This window comes from Moschus berezovskii, chromosome 9 (assembly GCF_049115385.1).
Source record: "Moschus berezovskii isolate FMDL1 chromosome 9, NW_MosBer_1.0, whole genome shotgun sequence".
Taxonomy (NCBI): Eukaryota; Metazoa; Chordata; class Mammalia; order Artiodactyla; family Moschidae; genus Moschus; species Moschus berezovskii.
Window position 1 is genome coordinate 36,960,900 of NC_142468.1, and position 20,737 is coordinate 36,981,636.

Consider the following 20,737-nt stretch of genomic DNA (forward strand, 5'->3'; position numbering starts at 1 on the left):
TCTGAAAATCAAGGAGTCAGCAGGGCTGACTTCTGGAGCCTCTACAGAAGAATTCATTTCCTGCCTCTTCCAGTTCTAGAGTCTGTCTTCACTCCTTGGCTTGTGACCCCTTCCTCCATCTTCAAGGCAGATGTGTAGCATCTTCAAATCTGTCTTTCTCTGACCTCTGCTTCCATCATCACATCTGATCCGACTGTGACTCTCCTGCTTCTCTTTTATACAGACTCTCGTGATTATACTGAGCACACTTGGATAACACAGGAGAATCTCCTACTTCAAGATCCATAACTTTAATCACATCTGCAAAGTCCCTTTTTTGCCATGTAAGGTAATATACTCACAGGTTGTAGACTGCCATGTTGGCCATCTTTGTGGGTCATTACTCAGACTACGACACATAGAGAATTTGTACCAAATTGAACTCCCATCACAGCATGTGCGTTCAAATTATTTGCAACTTTATCAATTTGGTAAATTAAGTAAATGATAACTCCATTTTAAATTTTAAGTTGCATTTATCTTATTGGTGAGGAGATGGACGAGGACATCTATCCAAGAGCCTTTCCTTTCTTCTTGAATTGTTCAAATCGTTACTTATTTTTCTATTAGGTTTTCAGTTGGGAAATGACTATATATGGGAGTAGGTGATGTTTCTGAGAAACAAATGGCACATATTTTTTCTAGTTTGTCATTTATATTTCAACTTTCTTTATAAAAACTATTTTTTTTTTTGCTGTGCAAAACGTCTTATATTTATGTAGTGAAATTGATCAAATTTATTTATGGCTTCTGGTTTAAGTCATGTTTACAAAGATCTTCTCCACTTCAAGGCAATAAAAGAGACATTTTCTTTTTAAATTTAAATAAGTAAAAAACAACACAGGAAACAACACATGTTCTTTGTTGAAAGGTAGAAAATATAGATCAATAGCAAGAAAGAAAAGTCACTTAAAACATACATTCTGTTGTTTACTCTGTATAAGAGAGTCTTACAGACTACAGTAAGTTTGCAAGTGGGGCCTGGGCAGTGGGTTGCTGAAACTGGCCATGTGGCTTTGCCAGAGCAGTTGTGCCTATTTTGAGTATCTTTTCCCAACACCATACGCAGTAAAATCAAATTGGTAGCTTAAAAGTGGTCTCAATGAGAGTATTTACACTATAGAAATTGGTAAATGCCACAAATCAGGCCTTTCCTCCTGGGGTACCAGTGGTTAAACATTTACGAGCATACAACTAGAGGACTTGTATAAAAGTCTTTTAGAAAAATCCAAGAATGGATTTTACTTAGATTTTTTTGTCTATTTGGGAGAAGGTGGGGAGGAGAGGAGGGCTCATAGGTATTATCTGTATGTGGGAGGCAATTTTATATTTGTGGGGCCTCCATATACATGCATACACATTTTCTAAAACATTGTATAGTATATTAAATCTGGTAACCTGCTTCATTGTCTCCTTAATGGTATATTATTGCCATTTTTCTATCTCAATAAACATTTCATTATTTTGATATTAATAATTACATATTGTTTAGTTGCAAAGTTGTGACCGACTCTTTTGTGATCCTATGGGCTAGCCCGCCAGGTTTCTCTGTCCATGGGATTTCCCAGGCAAGAATACTGAAGTGGGTTGTCACTTCCTTCTTCAGGGGATCTTCTTGACCCAGGGATTAAACCTGCATCTGTTGCTTGGCAGGCGGATTCTTTACTCTTGAACCACTTGGGAAGCCCCAGTAATTACACAGTAATTATGCCACATGATGCCACAAAATGACATTACGTTTGACCAATCCCTTATTATGAGACATTTATGAAACTTCTGTCTGTGTCAGTTGCATCCTTTGGTTGCTATGATATTAGGCTTCAAAACTCTCTCTAAAGGATGTAGAGTTTATTAGTGAAAAAACTTTCAAGTGCTTTGATGCCTTCAGATATATGAGGCCTTTGCAATGTTGGCATCACTATTCTAATTACCCCTAATAAGGCAGGTCTTTTGGAAGATACCTTGGTTTCTCTTGGTATAACCTGCTCAGACCCCTTGAGACATAAATTCTGGAGCTATTCATGTGGCAATAACCAGTCAGGAGGAAAGAATGGTAGCATTGGAGATGTGGATTCCAAGAGACAGAAGCCCTGCCATGAGACAGATAGGGAAGGTGATAATTAAGCCATAGATAAAAATAATGAGGATAAATCCCATCAACTCACTGAGGTTTCAGACAGGCCAGCAGGTATGGAGGATTCAGAGTAGAGAATAACTAGATAAGATAAATTTGGGCTAGGAAACTAGGTATGACATTTCTTAGTTAGCACAGACATGAAATAAATGCATTACAATCATTATTTCTCAAATATCCAAAATATCCTTAATCCTGCATTAGGTGTTTTGGGGAATTAAAGAGAAGTGTAAGGAATGGGTGGACTGGTTTCAATCAAGAAAAATTTGGAATTTTCATAAATTCATGAGTACCTTTGAAGAACCATGTTGCAAAGCATCACTTTGATTTTGCTGTGTCTGGATCCACTGGCTACCGAGTATGCTTTCAGTGATGGCATACAAGATGACCACACTAAAGTCAGTTCAGAGTTGTTCTGAATTTGACTCCCATCTACAAAAGGGAGATAAGTTCTCTAAATTTTTTCAACCAGTACTAAGAAAGGATTACTAATAGTGGGATTTTAGTTAGTGTCTACACCAAAGCTTTGAAAATAATCTTTTGGTGTTTCTTTGGGTCTAAGGGTAAATGGACACTACCTTGTTGAAATTCTACATACTCTCTGTGGTTTCTGATTCTTAAAACATATTGTTGCCACTGGAAGGCAGTGTTGACTAGTCACTGTGTTCAGTCAAGACTTTGGGTGGAGTTGAGGATTTGGCCTGAATTTGCCAGGAATTCAGATGAGTCCAGAGACGTGCTTTTATCTCTGCCTCTTCTCTGAATCTATTGGAGGTGCCATCCTTGTTGGATGTTTCCTTGTGTGCTGGCATATATCATGTGTGCTGGCATTAATCACGTGAAATCAGTCTGGCTTGTGTGTATTAAACATGTGTGACTTGAGAGGGTCTCCACTTTTCTTACATGTAAAATGGGATCATTAGCTCTTGCAATCTTAAAACTTCATTGAAAAAAAAAAACGGTGGGATTTCCAAGTAATCAGATAGAAACAACTTAATGAATTATACAGGTCTCCTTTTAGAATTTTCAGTTAACTACTAAGTTTCATTAGTCGTTGCATGATTATCCCAGATGTTTTCATTCCTTATCACCTATTGCACCTGGTAGAATTCTGGGTCAATCATGAGTTATCAAAGGAAATTTGTTCAATAATTAAGTAGCTTTTCTGCGTTTTTCTTCCTATCAACAAATATTCAGGTGATGTTTTGATTTAGAAGCATACTTTAGAATTTAAGTTAGGGAGTGTTCTCTATTGATTTTTTTAATAGTGGACGTCTCCTCTTTAGACTATTAATAATAATCCCTTATCTTTGTACAGTGCTGTAACAATGTAAGCCTTTGTATACCTTTTCTCATTGGAGTCTCATAACAGTCTGGTGAATATGGTGAAGGAGGAATCATGATTTTCATTTGGATGCATAGGAAACAAGTTCAGGTGGTGTCATGCACCCAAAGACACTTAATCATCTTCCAGTTTTAAACTGCTTTGCCCTTCCTCGGGCACACCATGTATAAACAAAGGCCCCTTCACCTTTCAGGCCATGGTAGTAAGGCTGGAATTGTAGCCTTTTATTCATGGCATTTTTTTGGTCCCATCTTTCTTCTCTTGGTTCATAGAAGAACATACCTATTTTTGGTTGTGTCAGTAAGTGATCATCACAGTATGATTTTTCATGGACTTAGAGTGAATAAGAGGCTCTATACATTAAAGCCTTTCCGTTTCTTAGGGAGCTTTATTCTACAGAGTGTTTCTGTAGAAAATGTTTTTTACTTGAAAGACTGTGGATCACTTTTCAAACGCGGAATTGTCTTATCTGAAATACATTCCTACCTGTGCTGAAAGACACAGGTATAATCAATGCCTTGATCATAAGGACAATCTTTATCAAAAGTGCCTTAGATCCCCAGGAGCCTGAGGGGATGAGAGAGAAGGCCTCTACTAGTGTCAATGTGATCAGGAGCTCAGCCCCCTTGTGGACCAGGCACGAAGGAAGGTTTCAGCAAACTGCCTTGGAATCCCTCTAATCCCTTCTGTGTTTTCAGCATCAGATAATTAACATATTTCTAGATGCAAGTCACTTTAGTTCAATTGATGCCTTTAGGTTCTGCAGCCTCTTAGGTTTAGTGTCACTGTGAAGATGGAAAGCTAGAACATACCAGGTGGTAAATTAGTTAATGAGGATTCCTTTATCTAGTATATTGGCTATCAAAATTGATTGGAAATTGAATTCACCTTTCTCATTGCCCTGCAGCTAGGTTTGTCAGTGATGAATAGTCTCTCAGAAGCTGCTTAGGAAAATCAAAGTCAGATTTACCAGTGGTATTCAGCCACAGTCTGTATCCTTGAGTAATCCAGCTTGCTGCAGGTGTGCTTTTAAGGAGAGAAGAGAGACCAGAGATGGTGCTCTTCTTTTTATGTTAATGTGTGTGTTATAGAAAAGTGTCTCATGTTGTTGCCCCTGTCATTTAACACATGACAAACATACAAGTTTTACTTTAATATTTTTCAAAAATGTAAATGTTTTTGCTGAGATGATTGGAGATGCACAAGCAGCTGTAAGAAACAGCACAGAGAGATGGAGTGTGCACTTTGCCCAGTTTCCCCCAGTGCTAACACTTTGGAAAATCCTAGTATTATTCAATATCACAACCAGGATATTGACATTGATATGACCCACTGATCTTGTTCAGATTTCCTCTGTTTTTACTTGTACTCTTGTGTGTATGCAGGCATGTGTGTACGCATGTATTAATATTGAGTTGATACAGCTTTATCTACTTGTGTAGGTTTATGTAGCCACCCTCACAATCAGTGACACTGAACAGTTCCATCAACGCTAGTATCTTCTGTGCTGCTCTTTCAGAGCCCTGGGCTTCCCTGGTGGCTCAGATGGTAAAGAATCTGCCTGCAAAGCAGGAGACTGGGGTTCAATCCCTGGGTTGGGAAGATCCCCTGGAGAAGGGAATGGCAACCCACTCCAGTATTCTTGCCTGGAGAATCCCATGAACAAGAGGAGCCTGGCAGCCTATGGTTCATAGGACACAACTGAAGTGACTTAGCACATTGAAGGACACCTGACTGGTTTCCAGTTTTTGGCTATCATGAATAAAGCATCTATGAACATTTGTGTGCAAATTCTGTGTGAATGTCAGATTTCATATCTCTGGAATAAATGCCCAACTCATACAACTGTTTAGGAGTAACGGAAGTAGTAAAATTTTCATACTGTCTTACAGAAGAAAAGTGAAAGTGAAAGTTGCTCAGTCTTGTCCAACTCTTTGTGACCCCATACACTATGGAATTCTCTTGGCCAGAGTACTGGAGTGGGTAGCCTTTTCCTTCTCCAGGGGATCTTCCCAACCCAGGCATCGAACCCAGGTCTCCCACATTGCAGGCGGATTCTTTACCAGCTGAACCACCAGGGAAGCCCAAGAATACTCGAGTGGGTAGCCTATCCCTTCTCTAGCAGATCAAACTGGGGTCTCCTGCATTGCAGGCAGATTCTTTCCCATCTGAGCCACAAGAGAAGCCCACCTTACAGAAGGTACTTTCTTCTAAAAGATAAGCCACTTCAGCTTGTGTAGAGATGCAGACTTGTAGACATGTATATTATTTCCATCTTGTCGTAGGTGAACAGATAATGTTTTTCCATGAAAATAATTTGAATTTCAGTTCATTTATGGGTGTTTCATGGGGAGATGAGGTAAAAGTACTTAAAAAAGAACAAAAAGGATGTACACGCAGAGTTATCACTAATTGGTTTGCCTTCTCACCTGTAAACTCTCCAGTTATTTGAAGTATCTTCATTGTTGCCATTCTGCTTTATAATCATCTATTTACATGCCAGATGATTCCCACTCCAGTGAATTCTCAATTTCTTGAGAGGTGGGTTCCTGTCTTAATGATTTCAGTAATGCAGGGCAGGTATTTAACACACACTTCTTAAAGAATCTATCTCTTTTTTGCACTGGACAGTTTATAAGTCATCTAATATGTTTAATTTTCATGCAGCTAATTTGGTAAAAAAAATAGCAAAAGTGTACGTTAATATCTTTCAACTATGCTATTAGCATCTTGTATATAGAAAAACTTCTGACTAAGACCTTGCTTCAGAGAAAATTGGCAAGTGGTTTAATGTTTGTTAGGATGAAGGGAATTTATCAAGGACAAAAGTGATATAATCTACTATTTCACAAGAGAAAATAGATTAGGAATTCACCTTTTCCATGAGTAATATCAAACAATGATACAACCCAACATTTAGCTCAAACCTACATTTTGTAGTGGGATTAGAGCATATGTGACATTTTAAAATATTTTACATTTTGACAGTTGAAAGATACTTAATATTACTAAAATTCAGGTTTACTCAGGGCATGACTTCAGCAGTTTTCTTTGAAGCTGTAAGAGGCAGGAAGAGATTCAGAAATCTAGGATAAATTTATTTTGCCATCAGTGGTTTGAGTTTGATATTTTATTTTAAACCTCATGATGCATTTCTGGTATTAATATCATAGGCTTTGTATATTACACTGCTTTGGCCTCACTTAAAATGGTAAGGCCCAATGGTCCTGGAGCCTAGAGTTCCCTTTATTTATAAAAATAAATTTAACTTTATTGTTATTATTTTCCAGTCATGCCGGAGGGCTTGCAGGATCTCAGTTCCCTAATCAGGGATTGAATCCAGCCCACTCTAGTGAAAGAACGATGAAATAATTATGCAGCTATTTAAAACTATAAATGTGAACTTCTTTCATAACTGTTTTATTTGTAAAAGTAGCAGTATTTAATAATTCTCTTATGATCTCTCCTATTCCTACTCTACTAGGCATACATATTGATACATAAAACTGCCAAATGACAGGAAGGTTAGAAAACTTAGGTTTTGAATAATATACAAAAATTAATTATCCAAAGTAGTCCATACATTTCGATGTGCTTTAATATGGAAAATTGTCCTTTTCTTTAAAATCTGACAAATGTTTTATCGAGGAGATTATAGGTATCCCCCTTATGTGTAGACTAGAGAGAAATTGTAAACTCTTCCATTCTTGACATCTTTTCTATTATATTTTGGAGAATTTAAATTGGTACACTAATACGTGACATTGTTTTAGAAGCAGCAGCAATTTATAGTTAGGTTGAAGCAAGTTCTTGTAATAATGACAGGCGAGGTTCAGCACTAATCCATGGGGATCTATGCAACATGGCAAACAATACACTTTCCAAGACGTGTTTGAATTATGAATCCAATGGTGGGCGGTCTCTCAGTTCTGTGCAGAATAGCTTTGGTGTGAGTTGATGGAGCATTTTGTACCTGGGATTCAGAACTTTTATGAAGGCCAATACCCTGAAACTCATTCAAGCAATAAATTCACTTGTCTTTGAGTTTACAAGGCAATAAACAGTGAAGGCCTTTGACCTTAACATTTACTGAATACATTTGCAGCAGTTGTGTTTATTGACAACTATTTATAGGGAAGCATTGGGCACTGAATTTCTTAAGGGGAGGGAAAGATCTTGTGGATCTTTTTTAAAAAATAAAAACTCCTGAATTTAATTTTTGGCTGTTAGACAGATTTTGAGTTTTGGAGGTGGGATTTGATTCTAACTACATGCAAGTCATGCTTTGGGAATTTAATTTTTTATGATAAAACTATGGGGGAATTTATTCATCTTGGGGTACATTATGCATTTTGAGTTTCACGAATTAAAGACATGAAAGTAAAAGAGGAATCCTTATTATTGAAATAATTGCTATGCCATGAAAAAGGCAGTCTGCAGCTCTTCTTTCTTCCTGAAACCTGGGAGGGATTACTATTGCTCCACATTGCAGATGGGAACTTGGGTACAAAGCAATCAATCAAGAGTTTTGTTTCTTAGAAGGAGAGTCATGATGATGGGTGAATTAGAAAAGATGCTGCAGTCACCTTGGGATACAGGGCGACATGCATCCATCATGGAAAAAGGTCATTTTTATTCAAAGAGAGTCCTCTGAGCCAACTTTTCACTGTTGACTCAACCACAGTTACATCCCACCAAAGGAAGCATGTACCTATAATGGCCAAGGAAAGCGGGTAACCTCTTCCCATCATGCTATTTGAACATATTTGAAATAGGGACAAATCCCTTGTTGATTTTGGTGGGACTTGTGCCTTGGAGAACACGATGTGCTGATCATTATCTCAACATCTGGTGATAGTGGGAGTACTTGAGGGGGCAGTTAACAGAATCCATTCCTCCTAGATTCCACAGTAACACTGACACCACACTCTTAGTAGATGAATTCTGCAATAACAGTGCTTGGCAGCCTTGCAGTTAGCTTAAAAATCTTCAGCTCACAAAATTCTTTGCAAGCTTTCTTCTCACAGAAGGAGCGAATGGCAAGAAAAACAAAAGAAGTATGTGTTTTTTGGGTCATGTTGTCACTTCGTATTAGACAATGATCTGTGGACCCCCTCCATTGAGGCTCTGACTGCATTTATGTCCATTGACTTGGATCTGGGCTTATGTATTGTCTTAACAGGTTGTGAAAGAAAAGTTATATTTTATCTGTTTGTCGAGGGAAGTGGGGTAAGATTGGGTTGGTTTAGCTAGTTAAATCTAGTGTTATGATGTTGATGGTTAATGGTTCTAGTTAGCTCTGTTGAGAGAAAAATATGTGTTTCAATGACACAGGCCACTCTGTTATAAATGTGGTCATTGTTTGGGCAGTGGAGGAATGGTGTGAGTGACTCAGGACAGTTCATTTATTGAGACTGGAAAATAATTGAGTATAATCTGCAAAAATACTGAATCACGATGCTGTATATCAGAAACTAATATAAAGTTTTAAATCAAATATACTTCAATTTAAAAAAAGACTACTAAGGCAAGAAAAAAAATTATGCATTCAACTTTAAAAAAAGACTGAAAAGGTGATTGTCAGAGCAGATGCTGCTGTTAGAAATCAATTAGTGAGGTTAAAAACCCATACCTGAAGTCACTTATTTCATAGAACATAGAATTTTGCACTATCCTTTTCATAATTATCCTATACTCTGTGTTTGTTAATTATACCAACTTTATGGTCATACTTATAACATTTCAATGGTCATGTCCCATTGAAATCAATTTCATCTCAACTTCGTCACTTTGGGCTCTGGCCCATAATTGAAGACAACGTTCCACATGGAGCCATGGTGTTGTGCAATGATATTAGTTGGGCAAAGCAAGTAGCTGCTTTCTAAGGTTATCATGTGTAATTCTTTTTTCCAGTTCAAGAACATATCTCGTTTTAAACAATTTTTGAAAGGCAGCCAAAGAAAAGGTTGGCTCAGATATGCCCTTACCAGCCTTGTTTACGGGATATAATGTTCCACGATTGGAGGAAGATGATAAAGAAAAGCTGGCTTTGGGTGATGTGTAGAAATATGTGTTCATGTATTTAAATTCCATGGAAGAGTAAAGCCCAAAGAGAAAGACTGAATAGAAAAACATTACAATAGGATTATTGATTACTATCTTATATTCAATTACAGGTAAGAATGAAGTTCTAATAGCCAGCTGTTAGTGAGAAGAGTATGTTAGTAAGAGCTGTCTAAGAGTACTAAATGGCATCACTTAAGAAAAACACACCAAAACTACCTTTTTCTTTTATATTGGAGTTTAGCCAATTAACAATGTGGGGATAGTTTCAGCTGGCCAACAAAGGGACTCAACCATACATTTACATGTATCCATTCTCCCCCAAACTCCCCTCCCATCTGGCCTAAGTGGCATCACTTTTGATGAAGTGAAGTTGAGGCAAGAATATGAAAAATGAAATGAAGATTTACAGGACTTCTATTTTCTTTCCTGATCACTCTTATCAAATATGCAGGCAAACAAAGTTTTCTTTGAAAGCCAGTTTCTCAAGGGAGGCAAAATTGTTTTTGTGATCCAGCTGATTTTATATTAACTCTGGGGGCATTCACTCCAAAAATGGAAAGCTTAACTGAACAAACCAGGAACTCCCTGAAACAACTTGACACTTCCCAGAAAGTGGTGCACTCAGCCTTGTGTCAGAAACAAACAGAAAACAAACCAACAGCCTGCGGAAACCTGTTTGTTGAGCAGCGAGAGGGAAATGCCCTCAGCCAGACAGTCTAAACACAGGAATGTTGGGCAAGAGATCAGACCCACAATCGGAAGGGGAGAAGAGGCCGATAAGGCTGCAAAGAAAGCAGTGTCAGTCACCAAAACTGGTTTCAGAAGTAAAGCGAGGAGGGCCAGGATGTTTATGATACGATCACATTGTGCCGCTAAATCCTGGCACACACCACATCACAGGAGCTGTGACTAAGAGGCACCGGCTAAATAACCCCACATGCGCATGCACCAATGTGGAGCCTACCAAGTTGTGCTTTGGTGCGAAATGAAACACGTTCTCCTCATTGAATGTAAAGCAGTCGTCCTTCTTCTCAACAGGACGTCTCCTCTTTGTAGTCAGTGCCAACAGGTTGGTTGTATAACTAGGGTTCTGGATGATCCACATTTTGAATTCAAGACATGAGGCTCGTTTCCAGATGTTAGTAGGGAGATGGATTTTTGTGAAACGGGCATTTTTTTATGGCCTTAGTTACCCTTCCATTGAACGTAGGAGTACTTCAGTGAGCTTCTAGACAAGATCTTTTCGTGCTTCTTTTTCTCTTCTTAGTTTCTTGGAAGTGTAACTGTTACTTCTGGGGGAAGATGGCAGCTGTGTACGCGTCCTGTGCCTTTATGAGTTTCTAGGATGTTAGTTCATGGCCCAGCTCCTACTGTGCCCATAAAGATAAGAGGTGAGTACCGGGGAGTTTCCAGGTGCGCCTTGCCTCTCTCAGAATCTCCCTTCATCACTTCTGATTCTGCCCATCGGGGACACAAATATGAAACACCACATGCTGATTTACTATTTTACTACTATAAAATGCATTTCAGGGTGTTCTGAGGCTTGTTTTTGGCCAACCTCAGTGTAGTGTTGCTGACGGGGAGGTGTTCAGGTGTTCGCCTGTGGAAGCCGAACATGGCTGCTGAGTGGGAATTGTCAGTAAGTGGAAATCAGTGGCGGATACCTTAGCCTTTTTTCTTGTTCAACATTAATCTCAGGACTACGTTTATAGGCTGATTCCAGATGTGCTTGACTCCAAGGCCGAGTTTTTTGAGGTGACAGGTGGTACGTTTACCTCAGTAGTAAGAAGGTCAAATTGTATTATAGATCTCAGGGCAAAAGTCTGACTATCCCAGGGGAATGCCTGACGGCTCATTTGGCTGCAATCTGGCCCAGAAGTTTTGGAGAGTGCCCACCCCTTGGAGTGGGAAGACGTGTCATTCTCAACGGCTGCGATAGAGGTCGCAGCTTGAAAGGAAAGTGCTCCATTGGGGAAGTGAAATTTGAGCTTTTAACGTGGTGTCCCCCAGGGTCATTCCTCTCCGTGCACCACTCTAAACTGCTGGCTGGCTCTTGATGTTGTTATTCTGCAGCCATGGTATTTGGTGAGCTGTGTTTTTAGGAACACTTAATTGGTTTGACCTGCCCTATTACTTCTTACATGAAGGGGAGCATTCCAGGAATAGAGCTCGAGACTCTTGCCTGGCAAACTTGAAAAATGGACAGACCTCCTTTAAAGGGACAACATTGTTTTTGTGCATCTCTTGTGTTGCTTCCATCCTTTTTCTTATTATACTCTATATACACATGAAGTTGGACATACATTCCTAATGTTTAGAAAACCTATACTATTCAAAATAACAGTATTACTCAAATAGCATGGATGATGTCATTTTGCATAAGCCCTGATTCATAGTAGAAACACAAACCTGAGATTCAGTCTCATATTTAATTTGCTGTTTTAACTTCAGTGATGCTAGTTCAGAGAATTTCTGTGCGTGCAAGTGAGTGTTAGGAAAAAGATTGGTAACTTCAAGACAAAGATAGTTTAGAAACTGAGACTTTATATTAAACCTAAAATTTACTAAAAATGAGTATTCAAATGCCACTTTTAATGAGGCATCAGTTAATTGTGAGGTGTTTTCGGCACTAGAAAGTCAGACTAGCATCACAGTGGATTGACCTCTGCATCAAATGGGTATCTGGTTCAAAGACTGTTGAAGTTGGGACTAGAAATATTCTTTATGGGTTATTTGCTATTATAGTAACAAAGTGGTACAGTTATGTGCAAAGGCAGGGACCACCCACCACTTTAGTGTGCATTGCAAATGGAATACAGACTGTTATGGCAAAGGTTCTTTTGAGTACTTTATGCCTGTATTGCTATGTGTCTTTCAATGACTCAGTTCCTCCACTAGTGTTTTTAAATGTGAAGTACCAGGGCTTCCCTGGTGGTCTAGTGATTAAGAATCTGGCTTGCAGTGCCGGGGACATTGGTTCAATCCCTGGTTTGGGAAGATCCCACATTCCACGAGGCAACTAAGCCTTTGCACCACAACTAGTGAGTCCATGTTCTAGAGCCTGTGAACTGCAACTACTGAGCCCGCCTGCTGCAACTACTGAAGCCTGTGTGCCCTGGAGCCTGTGTTCCATAACAAGAGAATCCACCACAATGAGAGAAGTCCACAACTAGAGGGTAACCCCTGCTTGCTACAACTAGAGAAAACCAGGATGCAGCAACAAAAACTCAGCATAGCCAAAAATAAAAATAAATAAATACACACACACACATTAAATGTGAAGTACTAGGCATGGGCATAGGTGGATCACATACTGTGGAAAGGTAGAAGCAGGCTTGGTCATCTTAGAGTAGGATTCAGTTGTAAAGCACCAGAAAATGACTCAGAATTTGCTTATGTTACATATTTGGGATTTTTGTCATGTGAAAAAAAAAAGGAAGTAAAAAGTCCAGTAAGGCACAATAACCAAAAAGTGGAAACAATCCACAAGCCCATTAAAGGATGAATGGATAACTAAAACATGGTATTAATATATCCATACAATGGAATATTATTCAGCACGAAAAAGGAAGGAAATTCTGACACATGGATCAACATGGATGATCCTTGAAGACACGCTGAGTGAAACAAGTCAGTCAAACAAAAGGACAAATACTGTATGATTCCACTTATGTCAGGTACCTAGAGTAGTCAATTTCTGAGACAGGAAGTAGAGTAATGGTTGCTGGGAGGAGAGGGTAACGAGGAGTTAGTGCTTAGCGGGTATAGAGTTTCCATTTGGGAAGATGGAAAAGTTCTGGAGCTGGATGGTGGTAGGGGTTGCACAACAAAGTGAATGGACTTAATGTCAGTGAGTTGTACACTTAAAAATGGTTAAAATGGTAAATTTTATGTTATGTATATTTCACCAGAATAGAAAGATGCTGACAGAGCAATTTCAGACACCCAGGAGTGCCATAGTCTGAGAAACACTGCTCTGGACTGTGGTCACCCAATGTAAGTCTGGGCACCGGGGTCAATCAACTGTCCTTGGGGAAAGAGGAAAAGCTTGGCAGTGGTACTAGGGTTTCAGAAAGCTAAGTTTACCAATTAAAAAAGTTTTCACTTATTCTAGGCTTATGTTTATGCCACTTTTTTGGGGGGCTGTTTAAAATCTTCCTTTTGTGAAATGAGGAGAGTAGCAGTTGCTGATGGTGACGGTTTTTCTCTAAGGCACTGACTTAGCAAAGTACAAGTAGTTGGGAATACCACGTTGCTTCACCCAATTAGGAGGTTATTTAAAACACCGATTAGTGAAATCCCAAAATCTTGGAACTGCTGCTTTTAAAAACTGGCATGTGGTCCTTTTATTTCTCCCCATTTTGATGGCTATACTTACTAAAGGTGCAATGAATAGGAGAAAAATTATAGCTTAGCATTCTAGAGCCAGATTCTACCATCTCCCTCAGCGGCCTTTGCAAAACATAAGGACCTGTACAGATGTAAGTTGTTGTTAACTCTCTTTCAATATTTATTGAACACCTTTGGTAGGCTTGGGGAAACAAAGATGAATAAGGTTCGGTCCCTGCCCTGGAGGAGCCCATGGCCCAGCGGGAGGCGGGGGCCAGTCACATAACCAACTATAACACAACGTGATAAATTCTGTCACAAGGAGATGGACAAAGTGCTACAGGAGAACAAAGGAGTGGGTAGTACAGCCGTAACATTATCCCAATGTTTTACAACTTTTATAGGAAAGAAATATATTGTCTAAGACTTGAAGTCAAACCCTTTGGCTGAGAGGTGGGCCCATTTCCCCTCATCTTGACCCCAGATTAGAAAACAAATCATCCCCACAGGACCTGGGCAGATGCAGATGAATTCAGGGTGAGGATCTGTGACGGAAGGCAAGTTTGCAGGGATAGCATATATCAAGGCTCAAGCATGTCAGAGGGGAGGGTGAAGGGCTCATGAGACGGGTGGACCAGACTAGAATCAGGGTGGCCCAGACTCCAGAGAACAGAGAAAGGCAGGAGGGCTACATGCCAAGCCCATAAAAGGACCCCAAGTGGCAAAAGAGTGGGAGGACAGCTGGGGTACATTATTAAGAACTGAGCTGATTACTGAAAAAAAAAGAGGGAAAATAATAAAGACAGCGTTTCTGCAGGGAAAATAAGACTGTGTTCATAGAAGACTTTCTGTGTCCTAGGCCCTATGCTAACATCTATTTTATTTAATCTTTGCAGGAATGCTGGGGATATTAACATGGCTATCATCCTCATTTTCAGCAGTTCAGTCACTCAGTCGTGTTCGACTCTTTGCGACCCCGTGGACTGTGCACGCCAGGCCTCCCTGTCCATCACCAACTCCCGGAGCTCACTCAAACTCATGTCCATCGAGTCGGTGATGCCATCCAGCCATCTCATCCTTTGTCATCCCCTTCTCCTCCTGCCTTCAATCTTTCCCAGCATCAGGGTCTTTCCAAATGAGTCAGTACTTTGCATCACGTGGCCAAAGCATTGGAGTTTCAGCTTCAGCATCAGTCCCTCCAGTGAATATTCAGGACTAATTGCCTTTAGGATGGACTGGTTGGATCTCCTTGCAGTCCAAGGGACTCTCGAGAGTCTTCTCCAACACCACAGCTCAAAAGCATCAATTCTTTGGCACTCAGCTTTCTTTATAGTCCAACTCTCACATCCATACGTGACTACTGGAAAAATCATAGCTTTGACTAGACAGACCTTTGTTGGCAAAGTAATGTCTCTGCTTTTAATATGCTGTCTAGGTTTGTCGTAGCTTTTCTTCCAAGGAGCAAGCGTCTTTTAATTTCATGGCTGCAGTCACCATCTGCAGTGATTTTGGAGCCCCCAAAATAAAGTCTGTCAGTGTTTCCATTGTTTCCCCATCTATTTGCCATGAAGTGATGAGAGCGGATGCCATGATCTTAGTTTTCTGAATGTTGAGTTTTAAGCCAACTTTTTCACTCTCCACTTTCACTTTCATCAAGAGGCTCTTTAGTTCTTCTTCGCTTTCTGCCATAAGGGTGGTGTCATCTGCATATCTGAGGTTATTGATATTTCTCCTGGCAGTCTTGATTCCAGCTTATGCTTCATCCAGCCCAGCGTTTCTCATGTACTCTGCATATAAGTTAAATAAGCATTTTACAGATGGGATAACTGAGACTTAGGCTTCTAACTTGCCCCAGATCACAACAGTTGGACACTCTAGAGGTAGAGTGAAGGTTTGACCCCAGACCTGCAGGACTGCAAAACTCATCCTCTCCAGTCTTACCTCTGACACCAGAGTCAGCACCCTCCCACCTTCCAGCTGAGTGTCTCCAGCTGGATATGCCACAAGCTCCTCACAGTTAATATGCAAAAGCAAAATTCACCCCTCTGCTGTTCATTCTGGCCTGCTTCCCTGTTTCTCTTCTCTCAGGCTTAAAGCCCCAGCTTGTTCTTCCTTTGTACTACTTCCTTGCCACATCCAGAGGCTGCCTGGGTTTCTTGGCTTCTGACCCAAACTTTCCATTTGTATTGCCACGGCTGCAGGCCAGCCCCTGTGCTGCCTCTCACCTGCTAATTTGTCCTGGGCTACTAGTCTCCACCATCGCCAATTAACGAGAACTCTGCTGCCAGATAAAGCTGATTTTAATACTCAGCTCTGATTACATCACTCTCTGCTCAAAATTTAATATATGAATAATAACAATGGATTTCTTCCTATGGACTTGTAAGAACGTTCAGCCTCTTTAGTTAGGCATTCAAAACTTAACCTTCCTCAGTCCAACTTTCCAGAGTTAAATTGCACTGTTACTTTCACATCTCCTCTTGTCCTTTAGATGCTTTTATTCCAAGCAGACTCCTCCCAATACCTTACCCTTTACCTGCATGCCTTTATTCATGTGCTGTTTGCCTGAAATGTGCTCTCCATCACCTCTCCCTGCTGATATTCTAACTGTTGTTCTGGGTTTGTTTCTGATGCCAGTTCTTCCCTGAGGATACCCCTCTTATCCCTCTTGGGACTGACCTCTCTTGAAATGCTGGTGTAAGCATACTGTGTTAGGTAATAATTCCATGTTGACTTTTACCTCATATATACTTGCCTTAACTCTTTTCATTAGATTTTGACTTCCTGAAGATAGGGGTCATGTCTTATTCATAATTTGGTTCTCCTTAGGTCCTATGCATTGAAGGAATAAATGGGGTTGGAAGAGGTTGGCAGATGGAAAAACGGGGAGCTGAGAGAAAACTGGCTTCTAGCTATATCATCCATGGTTTAGACGCCCTGAGAATTTTTCCTGAAGAAATAACTCCAATTTCATCCATGTAAATTTTAGGTTTTGCTTTGCTGCTATCAAATCACATTCTCTTCTCTTTCTTCTGCATCCCATCATTGTCTATTCCCTCTCTTTTACTTTCTCAGAAACTGTTCCACCTTTTAGGATTAAATCAACTCTTTCCAATCATGCCAGAAACTCATTGATTTATACTTATTTTAAGGATTTATGTTTTACATATTCTAAAAATACTCTTACCATCTTGTCTCATTTACATTTGGGGCGATTTCGAGTTGTGGTCATATGTCCTTGTCATGTATCCATCCTCTAGTTATCTCTTTACCAAGGGCAGGGCTGTTGTGTGGAGCAACTTCAGGTCACAACATCACTAGCCTCTATGGATAGTGTTCTCTGGAGTTGAGCAGTGCTCAGCCTGCTCAGCAGTACGTGGCAGCTCTGATTGCAGACCCGTGAAAGGCAGGTATATGTTTGGCTGCTTTCTGGTCACTTCATAAGGTCATCATGGGCTCACTTGGACCCTGGGTGCCTCCAGAGGGGTTGAATGGGAAACCAACTGCATGCTGGTTTCTCCAACCACTCTTGATTTTCAGGAAATCAGGCTCCTGTTTGGACATCTGGCCCTTGTCTGGTCTGTTACTGGGCATGCAGAGACTCCACAGACTATCGAAGTAAGCACCGGGAGCCTGAGAAACCACTTGCAGGTGCTAAATTTCCCATTTGGGTCTTCAGATTGGCATCAAGAGGAGAAAATACTTGGAATCCAACAGCATTGCCAATTATGAGAAGTTGGTTGTGGCCTTTGTGTCAAAATTATGTGCTTGTTTAAGCCCTGGGTGCTATAGTGATTGGTCCTGTGTAAATACAAAGACAAATGATGCTTTGTATTAGTCTACCACCTGTGCCTGTCAAGTTACCTAATCGCCCCTGTGAAGCCTGCTTCTCGTGGAATAAATGTACCAGGCAGTGTAATGAGATGTTTCCCCTTTGAGCTTTGGGACTGCTTACTCCCATATGGGATGCCTAGCTCTCTGACTTCCAGGACAACTAGGGATGGGGCTTTCCTGCAGAGGAGGCATGATGTGCAATATTCTTGGAACTCAATGTGAGTCTGAAAGGAAAAATGACCCAGAGGAGGACAAGCAAGAATAGACAGCCCATTAGCAGCCGAACCATATGACAAAGTAAAAAGCAACTTCAGAGCTGTCAGCGCAGCAGCTGGGGGATCATGCCAAGAAGCCAGATGCTGCTGCTAAAAGATTATTTTCCACAAAGTTTGGGCCTGTGATGTTCATCTCAGCCCCATGTGTGGCCTTGGGCATGGGGCTTTATTGCTGGATAAAATAAAGAAGGTGAGGAGAAGTAGTGGGGGAGGGGGCATTGAGTGTCCTCCTGGGGGCTGCCTTATAAACTTGAAGCAGACAATAAGAAGTGGAAATCCTGTTCATTATAACCTACCAACATTATTAGGAATTTTAACTCCATGTACAAGGTGTTTATTTGGAAAACTACCTAACAAGTGGCCTATTTTAATTTGGAGCTGGATAATTTGGTGAGATCTCGCTGCTGGCTCATCCTATCTGACTTTCTAGCTTTTTCTCTTGGGGTCCCAGGAGTATTCATATGTGTGGAGTCTTCTGGTGTTGATCTTTGTCCCCAATAAGTGGAATTTGTTTTCATTTTACAGGCGAGTGAACTGAAAAGAATCATACCAACTTAAAGGAATTCAAAATGGCTTGCTTCAAGTTATTCCATTTGACGTTTTGAGCCATAGAACTTCCTGAGTGCTGAAGCTTTTTTCTCAGCACTTACCACTAGACTGCATTTTCCCGCTGTTCCCTCCACTTGTTCTACTCCCCTAGATTCACCTGTCTCCTTCACGTGGTCTCTCCTTTCCCCCACACCATGGACTAATGATATATGAAACCAGTGTATTTTCTTTCATACCCAGAAGACTACTGGAGAGGTCATTTCTTGACTTTTTGGAAGAGAGAAGCAATTAAAAAAAAAAAAAGATTATTTGTACTGGAGAGAATTTGTGGAAACTGGTTGAATACTTAAATCTTAAGGTCTGATTCTTTCTGCATCAGGCAAATAGAGCAGTCTAAAGATAAACTGTAGAAATTAAGTTTGATGCATTTCCTTAATATCTTGGGGGATGAGAGTACTTTGCCTCCACGTAGGGGAGCGGGGTTGAAGGATATCCTTTCTTGGTTTATTCCCCTCACTGAAGGAGAGCAAATAATAGACTAAGGTTTTTGTGTTACCTAAAATGCAGATTCCCTGTGGCTGGTAAGGAATGTGGTTCTACCTTGAAACATTTTCATGTGGTTGGGATAGTTTGACGATCCTGGGGTTTGCTGGTCAGGCCATTGGGAACCTGGGGGTGCATTTCAAACGGGCACTAGGAGGCATTTTCCTCATTCTTTGTCTCCTATTTCTGAGCTTTTCTTCTGTTATGGAGCAGCAAGGAGATCCACTGCCTGCCTTCGGTTGGGTTTTCTTAGAAAGCAGAGTCAATGAGAAGAGCTTATGTGCAGGTAGTTCATTTTGTGAGGTATTGTAAGGGATGGGGGTGTTCAAATTGTGAAACAGGGAGAGGGGAAAGCCATGTATTAAAATGGTCACCAACGCAACTGGGGCCCAATCCCACTGGAGTCCTCTGAGTAGCCGTGTAAAGTGCACCTCAGAGTTATTCGCTCAAGGGATAGAAGACAGGAACATTTAACTGCTGCCTCTCCCACGCCACAGGCCGAGAGTTGTCCCGTGAGATTAACTTCCTCACTCTTTCGCATTTGTTCACATGTGAGTGTCTTGCACCCCTACTGTGTCAGAGATGCCCCAGTGATAACAGAAGTGATCCTGGGTATAGCCGAGGTAAAGTTGCTGCTGGGAACACCTGGGTGCAGCTGGTGCCAAGGCAACAGCTGAAGTCGAAGGTGGGCTGAGAGGATGTGAGGTGGAACACAAAGGTATCTGACAGTCTGTGCCTGGAGGGAGGTGTGGCCCCAGGCATCTCAGGGTGGCCTTGAGATTCAAGGGAAAGCATAGTTCTTGGGCAGATGGCAGGCAGTCTACAAGACTACGTTGACTTCTGTTTTGGGGGCTTCTCTAGTGGTTCAGTATTCTTGCCTGGAAAATTCCACGGACAGAGGAGCCTGGAGGGCTATAGCCCATGGGGTTGTACAGAGTCAGATACGACTGACCACACACACGGATAGATATTTAAAGTCTTAGGATATGTTGAAGACTGAGAGTAGTTCATTCTTTTATCTGATTCCTGAAACATCCTTGAAAAGCATGTTGTAGGAGAAAAAGCCCTAGAAAAGGAATCATTAGGCTTGGAGTTGAGCCCCAGGTCTTTGTGGAGTGTCAGCTGTGGTCTTTGACCCTGAAGATACTGGAGTTAGCAAATGTACGTGGTCCTCGCTTTTCAGAGGAATCACAGTGTCCGGCGGTGCTTTCTCACACTTTAATGTGCGTAACAACCAGCTGGTGATCTGATCAACACGCAGGTTCTGATTTACTATGAGACCCAGATCTTGCGTTTCTAATAGGCTCTCAGGTGACACTGATGCTGCTGTTTGAGGACCACTACGGGTACAGAGCAGGTCAGCACGCTTTTCCTTGAAGAGCCAGGCAGTAAATGTGAGAGCCTGTGTGGTCTCTGCTGACTACTGAGCTGCCACTGTAGCAGCAAAGCAGCCATAGATGACAGGTAAAGGAATGGCCCTGGCTGTGTTCCAATAAAACTTTATTTACAAAAACAAGCAACCAGACCTTAGTTTATTGACCCCTGGTCTAAAGAATATGGGTTAATTGGAAGCCATTAAGGGTTTTGTGATAAAGATTTTAATAGGGAATTAAGTCAGTGCAA